The 17,509-nt window shown below is 39.8% G+C and overlaps 1 protein-coding gene across 1 annotated transcript in view; it reads left to right on the top strand.

Moving 5' to 3' along the window:
- The window catches only part of GRB10 (growth factor receptor bound protein 10), a 144,833-nt gene that overhangs the window by 92,374 nt on the left and 34,950 nt on the right, over positions 1 to 17,509 (top strand). The window lies entirely within an intron of this gene.

Below are 17,509 nucleotides of genomic sequence, written 5' to 3'. Positions count from 1 at the left end.
AAATGGGCTACTCTGACTACTGGCTTACAACAATTCTGTTCTTGAGTACCCAAAAACATGGAGAAATTCTGTGCCACTGCTCAATTAGTTTGTAATTAGCTCCTACATGCTTTCTGAGGGATAAAGGGCTTGGGTACAGCTACAAGCAGAGGACCCAGATGTGTGCCCTTGTGTGTTCTGTGTTGTGTTACAGTGCCATTAACAGCTGCCTCCTTTCCTGAGAGACACCTGAGTGCACCTCCACTGGTTTTACTGTATTTCTTACCCATACAAGACAGACAGGTAACCAAATCATGCCCTGGGAAGAAATTGAGCCATCCCATTGGGAATTTAACACAAGGCCCTGTCAGAGACCCAGGTACTGGCTAAGCTGTTGTGCCAAGGCAGAGTTGATGTGACTCTGGGGAGATAAAACCAGCGGCAATTCTGCCTCCTGGCACTTGCCAGCAGGACAGCAGCAGAGCTGTTTTTCTGAAATAAACTTTAGTTTCTGATGAACCTGTGTTTACCTCTCCAAATATCCTCCTGGTTCAGGGTTTCTTTGCCTTTTAGCTCTATGTTTTACTAAAATTATCCAAGCCACCCTAAACTTGGCTCTGTAAAACCTTAAGGAACCCTAAATGATCTGTGAGTCAGTTTTTGATCAAATTTAGAAACTAGTGGTTTAACAGCAGATAAATATAAAAATAACCAGTCTTTTAATGTATGTGAGAAGATGGCTATAAAGGCAGAATAGAAGATCTTTTCTTTTCACAAGTTTTACCTTAAATTTTTTTAAAGATTATTCTACCTTACTTTAAAATCAAAATTTTTGACAAATGTTTTGAAAGCCTAAAATGAAATAATTTATATTGTATAGATAGGCTTTCTTCTGAATTTTTTAATCAAAGACAATCCATTATAGTGGTAAAACCTTTTAAGGTACAAGCTGAGGAGGTAAAGCTTGTTGCGCAATAATGGTTTCTTTTGTAGATGTAAATACATCATTTCAGCCTTTCAACTCATTGGAAGCAGTTGAGAAACACTGGCTCTGGATGAGGGAAGAATAGCAAAGTGTTCTTTTTCTCTCTATCAAAGTATTTTGCTCTCTTTAATGAAGAGTCAGAGAAACAAAACTGGAAAAAACCCTTCTATTTTTAAAGTATGAATGGTAAAAGACAGTAGGTTTAGTTTCTTCATGAAGGAAGAAAACTACCTCAATTTTAAACATGGAAATATCATTGGATAACAAAATAATCTCTCTGTTCAGCCTCCTCATAATTTTTAGTTCCCTTCACGGGAGTCTGCTAAACATCATGAGTAAAAAGAAATTAGTAACTTAAGAAATGTTATACATCTTTCCAACTTCAACACCTTAAAAAAATGTGTACTTTGGGAATTTGAGTAAATTATTTTAGGACAGGCTTTGGCTGAGATAGATGTCCATCAATACAATACAAACTACTGATTAATAAAACAAGTGATGAGCTTAGTTAAAGGAATGCAATAGCAAGTTTTAGTACATGGCAGTTAGGGAAAATAAGTTGTGCTTTAAGAAAAATATAAATATAATGTTAAATGCTAACCAAGGTAAAACATCAAGATGCTTAATTCAGGTTCTCTGCTTACAAATTATGAACACAGATTAAAATTGGAGATGAGAATGAGCCATTCTGTTTACATGGGATGCGTGAGGTGCTAGTGGATTCCTTTGATGCTTCTTGAGCATTTACAGGTAAATAAGCCAATAGCAGTTCCAGCCAGCAGTGCTGCAGCTCTGATCACACAGGGCATCACACGTGGCACACACAGCAGTGGGAAGCTGGAGGGTCTGAGGACTTCCTCACAAAGGAAATGTTAGTATTGTTCCTCCTGGAACAGCTCACTGTTATTTAATAATTGTAAAATACAACTCTGCAATGATAAAATCTAGTAGGGGTTATGCAAGAGAAATTTAAAGATCCAGTCTTGTTAAACATAGAAGAGTCTCATGTCATATTACCAAGCCTTAGGCATAAAGAAATGCCAGCTCTATTCAAGTTTTACTAAAAGTTATACTTTTTCACAGTATATTGTTCCCTATAGGAAAAGGATGCATGTGTGAATGAAAGAGTGAGTAAAGAAGCTTTCAGGTCATAAAGCTTGAATTACATTTTTGGCTGAAAAAATGGATATTGTGTCTTCTCATATTTTATTCTGTCAATTTTATTCTGTAGCTGGAGCCTGACATACAAGTTTCTTACTGATTCTGAGTCTCTTCCTTATTTTTTTCATGTAGTTGCCACTGCTTTTTTTAACAAGCAGTTCACAGCATTGCTTTATGCACTGCTCTGCATTTGTTTCCTACTCTTGGCTCAGCAAAGAAAGATAAAAACAGTAGAGCAGTCAAAAATAGCTGTAATAAGCCTTTCTTACTTTTTTGTGCTAGGTTCTTTTTTCTGTCTTCTCATGGTGACAAAGCATTTTCTTTATGGTACTCAAAAAAGTGCAATAATTTCGTTTTTTTGAGAATATTTTTACAAGATCTGTTGGGTAATGGTACTGATTTCACCACAGCAGGAAGCAGTATGCCACCTCTCACTCTGCTGCCAGTCAGGCACTGAATACTGCTTTTAAAGCTGATGGCTGCAGCAGTGTACTGCAGCTGCCCCCAGAAGACAGACAACAGTGGGAAATAACAAGTCTTCAGTAGCAGCACAAAACTAACCACACCTGTAGGCAAATGGAATGGTCATTTAATGGGAGAAGCAATCTGGGAGGTAAAACTGGAGTGTTGGGCTTATTGAAATCATTTCAGATTTGGTTTTTAGAGGGTGCTTTTTTTAATTCTAGATAATCTTCTTTGCTTTAGAAAAAGAACTTAATCTTGTGGATAATTTTTTTCTGAGCACACAAAGGTTGAAAAACTGGCACATAATTTAGAAGTAAAAGACTTAGAAGAGAAATAGCAGTGAACTTTCAGGTTACATTTCAAAGGCTGTCCTGCACTGAACAACATCCACAATGGCAACGTGTGCTAATAGGGTTGTGTGACCTAAAAAACCTGGTGATAGACATTCAGAAATTATTTCCATTAAAGAGATACATGCCTCTTTGGAGTTCAGCAGTATGATCCTTTATTTCAGGTCTGCAGGTGGAAAAAGCCCACTTTGAGCTTAGTTTTACAGTGAAAAACGTTAAAAGTTGGGTTGTTGATAGTGAACAGCACATGGGTCTATAAAAAATGGCACAGCTGAAGTTTTAGTGATGTAGCCAACCAGCTGGTGAGCACCTGGATGGGAAGTACCAACCTGTTGTGCTGCTGAGTCAGTAGCTACTTCAGTTTCTGGTGTGGTGAGTGAGACAGTGCAGGTGTCTTGTGCTTGGAGAAAGCCTGATCCTTCAAGTGGTAGCTGACAAAGAGCTGCTAAGTCCCTGAGTTGAGAGCAGCGTTGTCTGTGAGCTTGGACAGGAGGCTGGCAGGAGAGGAGCTCCCTGATCAGTGCATGCCCAAGCATTCCCCTCTTCATCTGTGCCTGATTTTGTCCTCTAAGTATCACCCATCTGCCCATCACCACAGAGCCCAAAATTCCAGCAGACCTCTGAGAGCACTCCCACTTGCCATGCATGGGAAGGGCAAGAAAAGGCAGTAGCAGGAAGGACATGCTCTGGGTGACACCAGGGGCATTGCAAGACCACTTGATAATTTTTCTCTCCCTTTTCCCCACATCTTTGTATGTAAGGCTCATGCACACCCACAAACACAAGATCACCCCATGTCTGAAGTGGGGGAAGTGGTTGCATGCCAGGAGAAGGGACAGCTGAAAATTTTTAAACCATTGTTTGCTTAACAGGGTAAATAAGTTTGTCTAAGAAAAATGGAAACCAGAAAATTGCACCAAACCAAGACCAAACATTTGTCCAAAAGATTGCTAAAAACATTAGACAGCTACCTTACTGCCAATTGAAGTCCATCTTTGTGTTGCTGGATAAATGAAGAGCTAGTTGGTAACTTAGGTTATAATTTCTGGTTGTGTACAAATATTTTGGAAAAAGCATGCAATAATTACATGTAGGTCACTGCAATGCCACAGGATATTAGGCTTAAGTATCTTGTGTGAGTCAATGAAGCTTTCAACTGTAAAAATAGGGCAAATTTCTCACATCCCCCCTCTATACAGCCCAGGCAAACTTCCAAAAAGCAGTTTGATGTACCCAAATTATTTACTCTTTTCTAGCAAATTAAATTCACAAATGGGTATGAATTAATGTCATTCTTTTTTCCAGATTTAGTTACTCTTCAAGGGAGCTTGTGTAAACAGACTTCTTAGTTTTTATTGTTCTAATTACATGTTATGATGCACATTTTTTCATTTTTCTTCCCATAAAACTTTTATATTGGCTCTTTTGAAGATGTGGATGTTGATTTTCTAAAGAGAAGCTGTATAAAAATATGAACTTGTGTATAATGCAGGCATTATGTACTAAGTTGGATTTTGTGTGTGTCACAGCAAATTTTGTACTTGATCCTTCAGTGGAACAATCTTTTGCAACAAGACATTCTGAAAATAAATACTGACATCTAAGTGTGTCAGCAGGGCATGACTTTCTCTAAACAGGCCAAATCTATAGCTGGATATAATCTGGTCATTTCCTTAGGTCTAAGTCTGGGCATTCCCTTTGGCCCTGCTTTAAAACATGGGTTTTCAGGAGTATCTGCCATGACACATCAAGTTGTTTCTCTCAAATCTTTCTTTGAAACAAGTCTCTTACACTAAGTAAATAAATCATACATAAATTGCTCTGCAGCATGTTTAACTCAGATGCTTTTTTTAAAGGTAGTTGCAATTGTATTTGGGAATAAAGTAGGGAAAGAGAAGGCCTCTGCTGCAGGGCTGTGATCTAACTGCATGAAACATGCAGCCTTTGGGTGCCCTTCTCTGGTTTGGAGAAATAACACATTCCCAAAGTTTTAACAGAGTTAAATTTGATTGGCAGGGAAGCAAAGATGTTGCATTACTTGTCATCTTATCTCCTCCCTCATGGAAACATGTTGTCCTGAAATCAGGATGGAGATGAGTTCACAGCATGATCAGTTTCATCATGCTGAAAGTCGCATTTACTCATTCTGAGGAAGGGAATGATGAATATCTGAGGTCTAAGAAGCTTTCTGGGCTAAGCTAAAGGCCAGCAGCCCTTGGTGCTGTTGGTGCTGGTCTCCAGGCGGGTCTGCAGGCTCTCCAGCTGGAGCCCTGCACGTGGGCTGCTGAGCACTGGGATCAGCACAGAGGCAAAGCTGCTGTTTCTGCTTCCTCATGCCTCTTACAGCAAGAAGCTTTCTGTTAGAAAGAAATTAGTCTCTTTGTTCTTGCTTTTTGGAAAGTGCCAGGACAGTAGTTACAGTCCCAGCATGAATTACTGGAAATATTAAGGGCATCTCGTGCTCAAACCCAAGACTATGTTATTTGTTGGGAATTTTTTTGTTTCCAGTGACACAAACCTGGCCCAGCTCCCAGGATCGTTTTGGCTCCCTACCTGGAAGTGATGCTCTGGCCATGGGGGTGTGCTGGGAGGAGGGCTGTGTGCTCAGGACCCGTGGGGAATGCACTGTCCATCCAATGCATGGAACCAACCTGGCCCAAGCCTGCCTTGCTCCACGTGTCCTGGTACCCCAGTGGGTCTCCAGCCACTCAGTAATACTTGCAGTTGTTTTAAAAAGCTGTTGCACAGCAATAAACTGAGCAGTCTGTGGTATTTGCACCAGTGACTGCATTAGTGTGTCCATACTACATTTTTCTGTGGGCATCTTAGTTATGTGTGCACTTGCACATTTTGTTGCACATTCCTCTTGCTGTATTTTATTAACAGTACAGTAAGAGTATAACTTTGCTGTTCTATGTTTTGATCAGGAATTGACAGAACTGAGGAGCTATCAGGCTGAGAAGGCAGTGAAAAATGGGAAAGCACAATATGAGAGGAGTTCTAACTTTCTCTGTGCCTAATGAGGCAGGAAGGAATGGGTTTTGGTGTAAACATAAGTGAAGTAGAGAATTAAAAAAACCCAGAACTAGATTGAGTGACCGTAATTATACCATAAATGAATGGTTGAGACAAATCAGAGATGTGGTAACTTTGTGCTGATAGCCTTTAAGGAGTCATTCAGCAAGGCAGGAACAGCCACACTGAGTCTGTGTGACATCTGTGCTGTCTGGACTTGAGCTGTGAGTTCAGGTCAACTTTAGACATTTTGGATAGAAGCCTTTTTGGACCTCTGCTAGAGGGCAGGTGAAAGAAAGCACCAGCTCATAATTGAGAGCCTCTGCTGTCAATGTGTATCCTCTGTGACCTCGTGGCACCAGTTTGTTGCCAGCAGCTGGTAGGTGATCTGACCACGAGCTCCTTCCCCAGGTGAGCTGTGGCAGCTCTTGCAGAGCTGTGCTGGCACCTGCAGCTGAGCTGCTGGTGATCCCTGGTGGACGCTGGGGATGTATGGAGAGCAGGACTGGGAAGACACCCAAGTTTTTGCTTGCTTGCTGGCATCTACTTCTAGGGATGGCAGGCAAAGCCAGTGTTTAGTTTGTTCCTTTCCAACCCATCAGCACAGTTGTTGCTTAAGTGTGAGGAGGGATGCTGTTCATTCAGAGCAGGTAAAAGGCTTCTTTGGACTTCTTTTAATTTCTTGGACAGTGACCTGTGCCCCTGATTAAAGTGGAAATCTGTTTAAAATGTCCATCTTCTCTTAGATGGTGTTTGTGTGTGGATGCGTGGGGAAGAAGGAACTTGGAGTTAGTTCATTGTTTTGGTAATAGGATGTTCTTGCATTGTGCCAGAGCTTGCAGATATAGTTTTGTTCCATTTCCTAAACAGGGGGAAATATCAGTTGGAATTTAATAGCAAGTTAATTAAATCATTGTTGGATGAGTTTCAATTCTCTGTGCTTTTGATTTATAGCCTCCTATTGCTATCAAATTCTTATTATATTATTCTTCCTCCTAATAGGAGTGCAGAATTACTGTACTAAAAATTATTTTGTTGAATTAATGTAAGTACCTTCAATCTTTGCTTCAGCCTGGCTGTAATCTGAGCATCATTTACTAAATTTACATAAAAGTGAGTTTAATCTGGACTTGCTAAAGGACAAGCCATCATTTGTCCATAGAAGCTGCATCTCATGCTTCTCCACTGGCATTAGGATTGCTTGTTCTCTCCAGTGGTAAACCCTGCTGCTGCTGGGATTACTGGAGCTGGTTTCTCCTGCTACATTTCGGGAAGCAACAGTATTGGAAATACCACTGTTGTGCTTCATGCCTGCACTATTTGGGTTTTTCTGGTGTGGCTGAGGGAGAAATGAATAGCACTCCGAAACAAAATGGATTGACAGTCAGCTGGAAGTTTGGATCCAAGATCCCATCCCAAGAGCATGGGATGTTTCTGGGGAATGTGAATAAAGTAGCTTTGTCACAGCAGACTCGCTTCCAGTGAGGTTTCATTAACAGCAAAGAAAACATGGTTGTCTTAAGTTTTTATTGAAAAAGGGGATGAAAGTGGGAGAGACCTTTAAAAGCTGCTTCTGTGTTTTACCAAACAGGTGCCACTTAATAGCACCCAGGTCTTTTCAGCTGCCCCTTTCATCTGCCTACATCTCTTATCTGGCCAGAGTGAGGAACTGCTCTGTTTTTTGGGTTTATTTAGAGATGGGCTATGAGGATACTGCTTCACCCTGCACACACACAAAGTTTACAGTGTGCACTGTCCACCCAGACATTTCATAGGAATGTTATCTCTGTGTGTGCTGCAGAGGAAGCAGCTCCTGAGTGCTGGGACTGGTGCCTGTGCCCAGCAGTCACCAGGGAAGGTTGGCTGCCTCCCCATGAGCTGACCTTGTTCGTGTTCCTCCTCTCCTTTTCTATGTTCACCTTTAAAAATTTTCTTTCCTCACCATCCTTGCCAGAATAGGTAATGAGAATAGGAAAAAGCTGTTCACAAGGAACAAACACTGCTTAAAAAAAAAACTGTTGGAAAAAAAAGGAGGTACAAAACATTAATGAGAGCATTCTGAGCTAAATAACAGTGTCTGTGTAGTAAAACACCTGGATTTAATTTTACAGACAAGTCACCCTCAGGCTTTTGTGAGTCATTTGTGAACATGTCCCTGCCTGCAAACTTTAAGAGTAGATAATTACTTTGAAATAACTTGCTTGTCACATTGGTGCTGGTTACACTTATTTTCCCTATTGCTTACTAAAATCTACCCAAAAGCAAGATGACTGCAGTGTTTCTGGAGTTTATAAATAGCTTTACAAATGTTTTCAGCAATTTTCGTTCACCGAGTTCTCAGTTCTGCTGAGCAAGCTATAGATGAGATCTTTGATAAGCATCAGGTATCAGGTACAGAGTTTTAGCATTGAACAATACCTGTTGTGCTTCAGTTTATGAATGCTTTTTACTGAGTTGTCACAAACTCTTGAGCAGTGTTATGTTTAAATGTTTGAAGTATGTATACACACACACATCTCTATCATTGTGTATAGGAGAAAATGAAAAGATTGCTTGCAGTACTGTCACCTTATAATGGGTTTATGGGACAGCTTGAAAAGAAATAGGCATTAAATATATATATAAAGATCACCCTCCACTTCATAAGGCAAAGAAAAGAAAGCTGATGTTGCAGGAATAGCAACATCTAGTCATGCAGGTAAAACCTTTTATTTTATATTCTCTGTGTGGTTTTCTGTGTTATATGCTGGTTTGTTCTATGTATTTTTTTTCTTGGCTGACCTTTGAACCTTTTTCTTTAACAAACTAGCTTGTTAAAGCTTTGTAAAGCTCATCCAAGTGAGGCTGAGCCTTGCTTCTTGTTACAGCCTTGTCAAATGAGCATGCTCTCAAAGGCAGACTCAAATAATGTTTTGCTGAAAAATGCTGTCGCTGCACTTGAAGCTAATGTCATTCCATTTCTAGCATTTAAAAGGTCCTAAATATATTTGTAAACCTCTTTTGGTTTTTTTATGAGCAGTGGTGAGACTGAGCTTTACTCCTGAATGTGGATCCAGTCAATGTTTTTGATGAAAGTTTTGGTTTATGCTTTTTGATTTTCTTTGAGCATACTTACCCACCCTGATTTGCATCCTAGTCTGTTGGGGGTTTTGGTTGTTTTTTGGCATTGGGTTGTTGTTGGTTTTCTTTTTTTGCCTGCACAGGTGGGAAAGGTAATCTAAATCCTGAGTCTTTCATCTTCTGCAGAGAGAGGCTGTCAGTTCAAGGGAAGTGAAGTGCTTGTCAGCTGGGGGGGGGTCGTGAGAGCACCACATTCAGTCCCAGGGATAAAGGTTATCAATTTCTAACCATTTGTACAATGTAACACATTTTTTAGTATTTTCTAGGATATTAATAAGAAGTGGAAAATCAGGAGGCTGCCAGCTATATTTGTGCAAATGTACCTTCAGTGTTATTTCCCTTTGCTTCCAGTGAACATTCAGTTCTGCATTACACTGCATGCAAGTTACAAATGAGCATTTGCTTACAGCCTAATTAAGCATAGCTTAGAGCAGTACTTAATTGCAACACTTCAAGTAATACAGAGGAACTTCAAGCCAATCTGGCTAACAAGAAATTAACTTTGTGCTCTGCCCAGGTTGCTATAGGTGCTGTGTCTGTAAGGTTTCATTGTGTCTTGCCCTCTGTGTCCATGGAATAGCACTTGGGCAATCTTCAGAGGTCACAGAGAAACCTTTTAGGATTTCAGTTAAAGCAAGAAATCCTGCAAGAAGTGAGGCAGGGCATGATGGAGTCTTTCAGTGAGTAGAGAAATTGCCTGTGCAGCAGATGCTGGCTCCAGCATTCATCTATTGATGTCTGAATGGCACTGAGGTGAAAGACTGCTATGATGGTGTATAATCATTAAAATGAAAGAGATGAATGAACTTCATAGGAAGCTTTTTATATGTTACTTTTATCCCCTAAATAAATAAATAGCCTAGTAGCTCTGAAGATGGTAAAATAAATTTTACAACACTGTAAACATGCTCACATCAGTTTCTCTGCTTTGCCTCTTTCCCAAGCTTTCTCCAATGTGCAGCTGTAAAAGCTGTGATGTTTAACTTGTCTATCAAAATGCTCAAGGATGATGTGCTTGCAAAGGGCTTGTTTTATCCCTATGCCAGAGGCCTGGAAGTGCTAATAGCCCTGCATTCAAATACTAGACATTAAGAAAGGGCTAGTAAAATTCCAGCAAAAATAATACGAAAAAATGTGTACAGTGTCATAAATGATTCATAATGACTGCATTCTTTGAGTTTGCAGCAGTCTCTGCTTTCTGCATAATTGAGTTAATCTCTACTACAGCTATGTCTTTTCTGAATATATTAGTTGCAACTTAGTGGCAATACCTAAGTATGGGGACTGATTAATTGTGGCAAAATTAGTTGATTATCTTAATTTCTTTATTTTAAAACGCATTAATGTAGGGAAGGAGAAAGTAATTATTTTTGCTCTTAAATTATGTCACAATGTTTATATAAAATTTCAAACCAGTAAGATTTCACTGAGTTCAAGAAATACATTGGAAATAATTGAAGAGAAGGTGTGTAAAGTCTGACTGGATAGTTGCTCAGATTGCTTGGCTTAGACTTGCAGTCAGTGCAGAACTCCGACCCTGATATGTAAAGACTTCTTCCATGATTTTTTGTGTTGGTGCAAAACTTTTGCAAGGCAAATTTTTCTACACTGACTTAACAGATCCTTTGAATGGTTGTGGAAGAGCATTTCATTATGCTGGGCAATTCTGCTTTTGCACTACAACCGTAATGAAGTGTTTTTGAAAGAGATATTTGACTTTGCATAACATGATTTCAAATGAGGTTCATATGCTGTAGCTGAATTAGCAGTATCTGGAAATAAATGCTATTTTGAGTATTGATTGCATATTGAATTATAAAATGTGCGTTAATGTAAGACAAATTTGGAGGCCTTTACCTACAACAGACAAGCAGTAGGAATGGCCATGGTTCTCATATTATTTGCTTACAGTGGCATTTTTTTTGCTGCTAGAAAGTAGCATGTAGACTAATGAACATATCCAGCATAGCTGTTTTGCCCACCTACAGAGAGCCCTTTTTTGAATCTCAGCTTGGAAGAAGTGGAGAGAAAAAACTTTAACTTCAAAGGGTAGTATTGTGATTTCTTGGTGAAGAAAATCCTCATGTTTTTGTGTCCAACTTCATATCATGAGTGCTCAAATCAGCAGTTGGATCAAACTCAGCGCATAAGTCTCATAAAAGCTCTGTTAGAGATTTGGGTTTAATCACCCTTAGGTTGTCAGCTCCCTGCTGTCAGATGCAGTCATGGGAGTCCCAGCCTTTTACTGTTCTTACAGTCTGTTCACAGATCTCTTCAGGTAGATGCTCGCTTCTTGTCAGAAACAACAGCAAGGGCTGTTTTGGGAAGGTGTTGCATTCCATATTTTGCTTGATGAGCTTATGGTCTGACCAAGGGACCTTGGTGTGTGCTCTGTTCCTCCTCACCTCTTATTTGGGTTGCTTGTCTCCAGTTAATGGTGACACAGGGAAGTATCTTTCAAGTGCTTTCATGCGTGTCTTAGGGTAGCAAAGCTACAAAAGATGATGGGTTGCACAAGTGTCTCTTCCTCTTTCTGTTGACCACAGTGGGAACCTGAATGCCTAGTGAAGACAGGATGTGCTTTGACTGAGGTGGCTAGTGACAGCTGAAATGCCTGCCACCACCTCTGTGTAGTTCAGGAGGATTGTAAACCAGGCAGTGATCTGTGATCATGAGGATCCTTTCCTTACCCTAAGTTACTGAGCTGTTTTATTAGGACTGAATTGGGCCTTGTTTCTAAGTGGGAAATTTTTGTTGACCATGTGCCTGAATGGCCAATGTCCTCACTTATTCCTGGAAGAAACAGCAGAATTTGTTTATCTGGAGAGATGCAGGCAGCTTCAGGACTGTTGTTTTTTTTTTTTATAATTTGTTAAGGGCCTGTGACAAATGATGAGTTTCATATCACAGTCTTGTTGTGCAAATTCAAGTCAGTACTCTTCCACATCTGTTCTGCAGTTTCACTTCATGCGCTGAGTTCAGACATTTGAGGTACCCTTTCCAATAGAGGAGTATGGATAAGATTTAGGGATGGAATACAGACTTTCATGGACAGATAATTTTGGTCATTGGTACTTGATACACAACAGCAATGCCAATTTTTGAAAAAAAAGAAAATTTAGTAACAAATTGGAATCTGGGCTGGGGAAGTATTTCTTCTTCAAGAGCCAGTAAGCCCTGAGGGGAGAGGGGAGCAATAGCAGGAGTTTCTAAGGGAGAGGGTTGAGGAACTGGACTGCCATTTCAGAAAGTAATTTACCTTTGATTTGCTTTCTGATTTTGTACTAGGGAAAGCTACCCTTAGCTCTTGTTTTGTGTAGAAGAACAAATGCAAGAAACTCAAGTTGGTTTGTGAAAAGGATGGAGGTTTAATTTCCCCAGTTAACTGATTAACCTCTTTATGGACAATCAAAGTCATTAAGATCTCTTTTGGATGATTTAGCTAACTAAACATGCTGAATTTGTCATCTCAAGGTACTTTCCATGTTGAATGAGGCTACCTGGTAATTTATCTAACCCACTCTGTACATGTGGAAAATAATGGTGTCTGCAGAGAAGATTAAGGCGTTTGGCTTAACGAGGCACTGTCCGTGGAAGGGAAGTGTGTTACATCACACTTGAAGAGAATGAACCTTTTCACTTCTTCTTTAAACAGGGTTTTCATGGTGTAGCTGAAGGAAATTAATGCACTAGCTATTTTTTTATGCTTTAAAAAGTACAATTCCTACGGTGCACGGGTTGGCAAAGCCTTGGTTGATGTGAGCCAAGCAACCTTGGGTTCACTGAAAGAAGAATCTACAGAACTCTGGGAACAAATTCACAAACCCACTTACTTATTATGAGTTACACTTTAGGTCTGATCAGTGTCAGTTATGTTGAAGAGTGTATAAGCAACAGTTGAACCAAAAATAGTTTCAGTACAGAGTATTTTTTGTTATTACTCTGCAGGGAGCAAAAAATTTCTGCTTTTGCCATGTATAATCTTGTGCAGGAAGATGGGGGAGTTGTGGAAGAAGCAAGTGTTGTGACACATTTCTATGCTGTACAAAAGGCAAGATAGATGTTCCTACAGTAAGAAGCCTTAAGCTCTGCCACCACCCAAAGCCACCAACCTTCTGAAGCTTGAAAAGGCAGTAAAGTTTTTCTTATGTGTAGAATTGTCTCTCCATGAATGAATTGAAAGTGGTAAGTAGTGAGATTTGCTGAAGTCAGCAGATTTGGTTTGACACAGTTAGAAATGAATTATTAATTAATAGTTAATACTATTATTGCCATTTATTAATACAATATGTTTTTAAAGGACACTTCAAAATAAATTAGTTTTCTTATGTACAACTATGTATTTAACCTATGAAATTCTACATGGCAATTGAATGGAAGAATTAGATGTTGAAATTTGAAGTGTACAGAATGATATTTAAGTGTATGTTATTCATTTGCATAAATACAAGACTGCAATAAGCATAGAGATAAGGGAAGCAGATCTTAGTATTCAGATTTGTATCAAACCCAAGCTGCTGTTTGCGGAAAGAAGGGAAAAGGAAAACACTGTTTATGTTGAAATATATTTGATTCAAGTTTTGTCTAGAAGAGACTATTAAATTTTTATCTTGCCCAGGACCATAAGGTCCTGAGATGTTCACATATCTTCCCTTATATATTGATCTAAATTGTACTTTTCCCTTTTGAGGCTAGCTTTCTTAAACTTATGTCACTGGGTCTGTGAGCCAAGTGCACAGTATTTTAAAAAATGTTTTATTTTGACAGGGAATGGAATTATGCACTCATGGAAATAGAAACTTCAGAATAAGAAAGATGTCCAAAGGGTTATCTACCTTCTTCCAGTCAATCTGGGGGGAAAAAATGAGCTTGGGAAAAGGCATTTTCCTTTAATAAACCTGACACCAGTGCTTTTATATTCTCTTTCATTTTCTCAGTGGTTCAGTTCAAGAAAGTTTCAATGACCCAGATTTTTTTCTAGCATAATCCTAAAGAAGATCCATGATATAAATACAGAGCCATCAAAATCCTTGGAGAAAAAAAAATTATCATTTGTGCCAGGACAGAGATAAAGTTACTGGTATCTCTGCATGGTGGATTTCTTTAACCCCTTGACAATAATTTAGGGAGGGGAGAAAGGGGCAGAAGGAAGCGTGCTTGTAGGTAATGGTATTTATGTGTTATCTATAGCACGTAAAAATACAGAGTCAGCTCCCTTGTCATTGCCTTTTGGAGTCTTGGAAATGGTTGGTTTCTCTATGATCAGCTACAGTAGAAAGGCCACTGTTAAAAGATTTCCCACTTAATATCATGCAGAATTGGTTTCTAGAGGGTGTCTGTTCTCTTAAAAGATTCACCCAATGTTTGCTCTTTTCCTCTTGTGATTTTTTTCATATCCTTTTGCTTGCACTAAACAAAGAAACTAGGCATGTGAGCTATTTGAATATAATTGTCTTTTTAATACAAGTAATCATTTTAAATGTTTAATGGGATCCTCATGAAAATTGTTGCATAAACTTTTCAATTAGAGAGAAGGCTCTTCGATTGCATTTGTGTAAGATATTTAATTGGGTGGACAGCACAGAATGAATATGTTTGGAAATTATCTCAGATTACCTGCTTGTAGGGGGATGCCTATAGGGAAGAGAAAGCTTTGCTTCCAATTAACTTCAAAGATAAGATAGCTTAATTGGAAGCTGACTGTGCCTTGACAGCTTCAGAGCAGCAGTGACTTCCATGTAAAATAATCTGAAGCAGATGCTGAATGAAGAAGTAGCATTTTCTTTCATGCAGCCTTTGGCATCGGATCTCTGGCATTATGTTATCTAGTTCTATATGAGGAAGCATTTTTTTATCATGACATTGATTTCAGCACAGAACTTCATATTTATACCTACGCTGTGAAGTTCATCAGCCTTTGACAAACAGACCATAACACCAACTTAAAGGGAGCTTCAACCACTTTGGCTTGGCTCGGGAAAATAGTGATGAAGAATCCTACAAAAAGACCCATCTAGGGCTCCTGAACTGTGATCAAACTAGATCTTCTTTATGCTTTTAGTTAATGTCATGGTTATATAACTTTTCTCATCTGTATAAGAGCTTGGAGGCTAGAGAAATGGGCTGTAGGAAAGCTCATGAAGTTTAACAAGGGCAAGTGTAAAGTCCTGCACCTTTGGAGGAGCAACCCCAGGGGCCATGCTGGGAGTCACCCAGCTGGAAAACAGCTTGGCAGAAAAGGACCTGGGGGTCCTGATGGATTCCAGGTTGAATGTGAACCAACAACGTGCCCTTGCTGCCAAGAAGGCTGATGATATCCTGGGCTGCCGTAGGCAAAGCATCGCCAGCGGGTTAAGGGAGGTTTATTCGGCACTAATGAGGCCACATGTGGAGTGCTGAGTCCAGCTCTGGGCTCCCCAGCGCAAGAGAGACATGGGCATACTGGAGAACATCCAACAAAGGCCTGGAGAGATGATAGGGGCACCAGAGAATCTGTGCTCTGAGGAAAGGCAGAGAGAGCTGGGACTGCTCAGCGTGAAAAGAGAAAGCTCAGGAGCATCTTATGAATGTGCATAATTACCTTGAAGGAGGGTGCAAAGAGGACAGACCAGGCTCTTTCCAGTGGTCCCCAGGTACGGGCACAGGTGGAAACACAGGATGTTCCCTCTGAATGTGAGGCAACGCTTTTGACTTGTGAGGGTGACTGAGTGCTCTCAGCCACAGCCAGAGAGGTTGTGAATCTCTGTCCTTGGAAATACTCCAAGGCACCTGGACACTGTCCCAAGAAAAGGCTCTAGGTGACTCTGCTTGGGTTACAGGGAGGATCAGATAACCTCCAGAGATCCCTTCCATCGCTCAACCCTATGTGAGCCTGTAATTGTTCCTAAACTTTAATAATGAAAAAAAAAAAACCTTCAGCCCAAAAAGCAGTTAAAGGTGTGTCAATCTTGAAACATATCATCTCTGTCTCATGTCCTTAATAATAAAGTTTGGAGTTACGAGGGTAAAGCTCTCTGTTAATTAATTTATAACTACTGAGTTTCTAAGAGCAATATTTTTGCTTGCCTGGCATGTGCTAGCATTACCAACATAATACGCTTGAATATCTTGTAAGAATTCTATTAAAATTTACTTTAGTGGAGGGATTTCTGTGTTAAATGTTTGGATTTTATTTTATTATGAATAGTACTGAAATTGAACAATGGCAATCAAAGTACATCTAAATATGTGTTCTATGTCATATATCAGTAAAAATAGAGGAGCCAGTCATCTGATTTATAAATTATGAGAACCTGGACCAGAGCACTTAGAAGATAATCTGTTCTCTTGGGAAATCCTCAGCCTCAGAGGCACGAAAAACTAACGTCACTCAAATGCTTATTCAACTAGTCACAAGGGATAGAATGAAAGATTACCAGTTGGCAAAAAAGATGATGGAAAACATTTAAGGGCTGTGAAAAGAGGTTTATATGATTCAGTGCAGCTTTGCACTGAAATCTGTTTGATAAGCAGCAGTGGAATACTGATAATGATGTAGCAGCAAAGGAGAAAGATGCGTGTAGTATGATGGGAAGGACAGGGTGGGGAGGGTGTGTTGATGTCAGGGTGAGAGGAGCTGCTCTGGAGTAGGTGTTGGTACAAAGCAGCACTCACATCTCTGCACTGTGACCTGCAGCAGGAGATGCAGAGCTGACGTGTTAATCCTCAGGAACAGGCTGAAGAGAGGAGCTGCCAGAGAGGAAGGATGGAGCAGTCTGTGATACTTCAAATCAGGCTGCTGGTAACTGGGGAGAACATAAGAGGGGAGAGGCTATTACTGTTCATCCACTCTGTGGCCACAGGTCCTTTAAAGCAGCTTGTGTGTGTGCCTGCTGAATGTCTTACTTATTGTCGCTTTAGCAAAGTAACCTTCTTTTTAAAAGTTGGCATAAATGCTGCAGACTTCAATCCATATTATACAGTCTATAATGAGCTAACTACTTCACTTTTGAGCCACTGCTGCTCCAGGAATTAATGCCTGGAAACCCCAGTACATGTAGATGATAGGGGAGAGCTGGAGGACATTGTTGTGAGTGGGATTGTATAGAGGACCATTTAGTTGCCTTTGTTTCTCAGCTTTTGGTAAAAACTGGTTGATTCCTTTCAGTTCATAATAGGCTGAATACCAAGCTGTTTCTATAATGTCATGGATTGCTTGTTCGGCATCTTTTTAATTAGTGACATTTTATTTAGTCCAAATTAAATATGCCAGATGTAGCTGATTTAGTGGCTAACAATGATGAGTGAGGGGAGGGAGAGCTAACATATAGCCGTCTGTTCTCAGGGAAGTTTTTTTTTTTTTCTTTTAATTTTTTTTTTTTTTTTTTATTTCTAGTTCCACAGGAGAAGTTGGAGTGGTAACCATGGCAGCAGGGAATTTGTCCCTGTAAGCTAA

This window comes from Ammospiza caudacuta, chromosome 1 (genome assembly GCF_027887145.1).
Source record: "Ammospiza caudacuta isolate bAmmCau1 chromosome 1, bAmmCau1.pri, whole genome shotgun sequence".
NCBI lineage: Eukaryota > Metazoa > Chordata > Aves > Passeriformes > Passerellidae > Ammospiza > Ammospiza caudacuta.
This window is presented reverse-complemented; position numbering and strand designations above follow the sequence as displayed.